Raw genomic sequence first — 5,372 nt, forward strand, 5'->3', positions numbered from 1 at the left:
GCATACCCTGTTCCAGTGAGTGCCATGCACGGGCCATTGCCCAGTACCTGGTACTATTGCCACTTCCTGTGCCCACTAACCAGACAGATTTTACACACATATTTGAGCCTTTTGCATTCTGGTGCAGATTTTCCTTCTGACAGGCATTTGCTAATAAGAGGATTATTTTAATATTTTTAAATTAGAGATTTGGGGGCGGGTCTCACTATGTTGCCCAGACTGGTCTTAAACTCCTGGCCTGAAGCAGTCCTCCTCCCTCTGCCTCCTAAAGTGCTGAGAATAACAGGCATGAGCCACCGTGCCTGGCCAAGATGATTTTATAATCCATAATTCAGAAAAGACTATTCTGTCCTAGATTTTATATATATATATATAAAAGAGATGGAATTTCACTGTTGTAGCCCAGGATGGAGCACAATGGTGTGATCTCGGCTCACTGCAACCTCTGCCTCCAGGGTTCAAGCGATTCTCCTTGCCTCAGCCTCCCAAGTAGCTGGGATTACTTGTGCCTGCCACCATGCCTGGCTAATTTTTTGTATTTTTAGTAGAGAAGGGGTTTCACCATGTTGGCCAGGCTGGTCTCGAACTCCTAATCTCAGGTGATCCATCCCCCTCGGCCTCCCAAAGTGCTAGGATTACAGGCATGAGCCACCGCGCCCGGCTGACTCTTAAAATTAGATTCTTAGTTAGAAAAAAGTACACTGAAAAGAGGAGTCAAGTGTTGGGGGGATGGGGAGTTTGTGAGCGGGTGTGTGTGCATGTGTTAGGGCAGAGGGGAGCTTGTAGAAGAAGAAGAATGAGAGACCAAGTTTTCCATAACGCGCCTGGCTCTGATGCATGTTAGCTGGAGTCCCTGCTTTCTAAATGTATCTAGATCTTCCCCTTCCTGGTCTGAATGTTTACTGTGTTGCATTTTTTGAGCCCTTATTATAACACTAATGCTGTGATCTGATCGCAAGTGGAGGAAAGGGGTCCTCCTTTCCACCACCAACATGAGCCAGCTCAGATAGGGGAAGCCAAAGCTCTGTCCTAGGCACCCTGAGAATCAGGGAGGCGCCAGGTGGATGTGTGCAGGGGGCCTCTGAAGGCCACGAGGGGAAACAGATTTGAGGTTTCCTAACTTGAGGGCCAACACTCACCACTTCCTTCACCAAGGATGTCTCCAACCAGAAGAACCAAAACCATGGAGGAGACAGACAGTGAATATCAAAATTTAAAATTGAGCCCGGGCCAGGCACGGCAGCTGACGCCTGTAATCCCAGCACTTTGGAAGGCCGAGGCAGGCAGATCATGAGGTCAGGAGATCGAGACCATCCTGGCTAACACAGTGAAACCCCCGTCTCTACTAAAAATACAAAATAATTAGCCGGGCGTGGTGGCGGGCACCTGTAGTCCCAGCTACTCAGGGGGCTGAGGCAGGAGAATGGCATGAACCTGGGAGGCGGAGCTTGCAGTGAGCTGAGATCACGCCACTGCACTCCAGCCCGGGCAACAGAGCAAGACTCTGTCTCAAAAAAAAAAAAAAAAAAATTGAGCCTGGGGCCAGTCCTGGCCCTGGCATCTGGTATCTTCCCACACTTGCCACTTTTCTCCAGCTCCCAGGGGGCTGCTTTTACAGGATGCAGAGTTCTGGTGAGGATACCTTTGCACAGGCCTCTGATCTGACCCTGGGAGCCTCTTACTGTCCAGCCACTTGAGCGAGGCCATGTTCAGGTAGTAAAGGGTGAAGTTGCTGCCCTCCGGGGTGTGATGGTCAAGGTCTGTGTAGGGGTAGCGAGGGCCAAAGCCGGCAACACAGTCACCCAGGGGTGAGGGCCGAGGCTAGCCCTGCCCAAAGGCCAGAACCCAGGAGAACCAGCCAGGGAGAGAACACGGTCCTGCAGGAGGGTGGCAGGTCACCCAACTTGTTCAGCACAGCTCGCGGAGGGCAGGCGAGGAGGCCCGGCCCCCGCCACACTGTTCCTCCAGGGCACTTTGCTTCTCTGTATTTAAGACTCTGCGTCATGCCATTAGAATAATATGGAAAACATGCTTTTGTATTTGTTCACCAATGGTAGTCTGTTCATTCAGGTAACGTCCTTCTGGCTGGCACCTGTTGTTAATTTTGGAAAGTTTAGGAAAACATGAGATTCACAAGCCTCATATGCAGTTACCCGACCCGGCTGCCCTGGAGTAGCCCCAGCCCCCAAGTGCAGCTGCTCACGGGCCACAGGCTGCCATGTTCCTCCTGACGGGGATCATGGAGACAGCACAGCAGAGGAGCAGAAGACTCAAGAGGATTCAAGCCTGACAGTGCTTTTGGCTTCTGGGTCTAGGAGACTCAACATTCTTCCCAGTTAATATTTGTTGAATGAATGAGTGATAAAGGGGGTGGCCAAGGGTGGTCAGTAGCAACTCTATACAAAATGACTTTAAGAAGAAAATAGAAGGCCAGGCGCGGTAGTTCACGCCTGTAATCCCAGCACTTTGAAAAGCTAAGGAGGTCGGGAGTTCAAGACCAGCCTGGCCAACATGGAGAAACCCCATCTCTACTGAAAATACAAAATTAGCCAGGTGTGGTGGTGTATGCCTGGAGTCCCAGCTACTCGGGAGGCTGAGCCAGTAGAATCACTTGAACCCGGGAGGTGGAGGTTGCAGTGAGCTGAGATTGCACCATTGCACTCCAGTCTGGCCAAAAAGAGTGGAACTCCATCTCAAAGAGGAAGAAGAAAAAAAAGAAAATAGAAAACCTGAAATAGATACAAAATCAATGTGCAAAAATCACAAGCATTCTTAAACAGCAGTAACAGACAAACAGAGAGCCAAATCATGAATGAACTCCCATTCACAATAGCTTCAAAGAGAATAAAATACCTAGGAATCCAACCTACAAGGGATGTAAAGGACCTCTTCAAGGAGAACTACAAACCACTGTTCAGTGAAATAAAAGAAGATACAAACAAATGGAAGAACATACCATGCTCATGGATAGGAAGAATCAATATTGTGAAAATGGCCATATTGCCCAAGGTAATTTATAGATTCAATGCCATCCCCATTAAGCTACCAATGACTTTCTTCCCAGAATTGGAAAAAAACTCCTTTAAAGTTCTTATGGAAACCAAAAAAGACCCCACATTGCCAAGACAATCCTAAGTCAAAAGAACAAAGCTGGAGGCATCACACTACCTGACTTCAAACTATACTACAAGGCCACAGTAACCAAAACAGCATGGTACTGGTACCAAAACAGAGATATAGACCAATGGAACAGAACAGAGCCCTCAGAAATAATACCACACATCTACAGCCATCTGATCTTTGACAAACCTGACAAAAACAAGAAATGGGGAAAGGATTCCCTATTTTATAAATAGTGCTGGGAATATTGGCTAGCCATAAGTAGAAAGCTGAAACTGGATCCTTTCCTTACTCCTTATACAAAAATTAATTCAAGATGGATTAGAGACTTAAATGTTAGACCTAAAACCATAAAAACCCTAGAAGAAAACCTAGGTAATACCATTCAGGACATAGGCATGGGCAAGGACTTCATGTCTAAAACACCAAAAGCAATGGCAACGGAAGCCAAAATTGACAAATGGGATCTAATTAAACTAAAGAGCTTCTGCACAGCAAAAGAAACTACCATCAGAGTGAGCAGGCAATCTACAGAATGGGAGAAAATTTTTGCAATCTACTCATCTGACAAAGGGCTAATATCCAGAACCTACAAAGAACTCAAACAAATTTACAAGAAAAAAATAAACAACCCTAGCAAAAAGTGGGCAAAGGATATGAACAGACACTTCTCAAAAGAAGACATTCATACAGCCAACAGACACAGATGATGAAAAAATGCTCATCATCACTCACCATCAGAGAAATGCAAATGAGATTCAAAACCACAATGAGATACCATCTCACACCAGTTAGAATGGCAATCATTAAAAAATCAGGAAACAACAGGTGCTGGAGAGGATGTGGAGAAATAGGAACACTTTTACACTGTTGGTGGGACTGTAAACTAGTTCAACCATTGTGGAAAACAGTGTGGCGATTCCTCAAAGGTCTAGAACTAGAAATACCATTTGACCCAGCCATCCCCTTACTGGGTATATACCCAAAGGATTATAAATCATGCTGCTATAAAGACACATGCGCAAGAATGTTTACTGCGGCACTATTCACAATAGCAAAGACTTGGAATCAACCCAAATGTCCACCAGTGACAGACTGGATTAAGAAAATGTGGCACATTTACACCATGGAATACTATGCAGCCATAAAAAAAGGATGAGTTCATGTCCTTTGTAGGGACATGGATGCAGCTGGAAACCATCATTCTCAGCAAACTATCGCAAGAACAGAAAACCAAATACCGCATGTTCTCACTCATAGGTGGGAATTGAACAATGAGATCACTTGGACACAGGAAGGGGAACATCACACACCAGGTCCTATTGTGGGGAGCGGGGAGGGGGAGGGATAGCATTAGGAGATATACCTAATGTAAATGACGAGTTAATGGGTGCAGCACACCAACATGGCACATGTATACATATGTAACAAACCTGTACATTGTGCACATGTACCCTAGAACTTAAAGTATAATAAAAAAAAATCCCAAGGAATAGAAAAAAAAACAAAATATAATAAAATAAAGAAGCATTAAAGGAAAAAAAAAAGAAAACCTGAAATAAAGCACTTCGGATCCCCCCCACCCCCCCAGCCCTCACCCCAAAATCAACCATGCAGCAGAAGAAAGCTGTAATTCAGCCCTTCAGACTAATTAAATATCTGAACACAGGCACTTGGAGATACATAAAAAGAAACAGCTAGAATCAGAAATTCAAACCCTAAGAACAGAATGGCAAAAGTGAAATGTGGGAGGCGGCTTTAAAATGGGTGATCAGGGAAAAGGTATATGAGGTGTCTCTGTCCCATTCTTGCAGCCTTTATGCCAGTTTGAAAATACCTTGAAATAACAGATTTTAGAAGTGCTGAGGATTTTCTTGTGAACGGTGTCGGGGGCTGAGAGGAACATTGCCCTGGCTGCCGGGGAGACAGCATCCCAGCCCAGGAGCTGCTGACAGGGAGCCGCTCAGGTGGGACCATGACGGATGCCTGCAGGAGGCCTGACGGGGGGGCAGGAATGGGGACTGAGCCTCGGTGGTTGTATTAGTCCATTTTCACACTGCTCGTAAAGACATACCCAAGACTGGTAATTTGTAAAGAGAAAGATGTTTAATGGACTCACTCTTCCGCATGGCCGGTGCAGGGTGGGGAGCCTCACAATCATGGCAGAAGGCAAAGGGCTCGTCTCACACGACAGCAGGCAAGAAAGAACGAGAATCAGACTGACAGGGTTTCCTCCTTATAAAACCATCAGA

Source organism: Piliocolobus tephrosceles, chromosome 16, assembly GCF_002776525.5.
Source record: "Piliocolobus tephrosceles isolate RC106 chromosome 16, ASM277652v3, whole genome shotgun sequence".
In the NCBI taxonomy this organism is placed as follows: Eukaryota; Metazoa; Chordata; class Mammalia; order Primates; family Cercopithecidae; genus Piliocolobus; species Piliocolobus tephrosceles.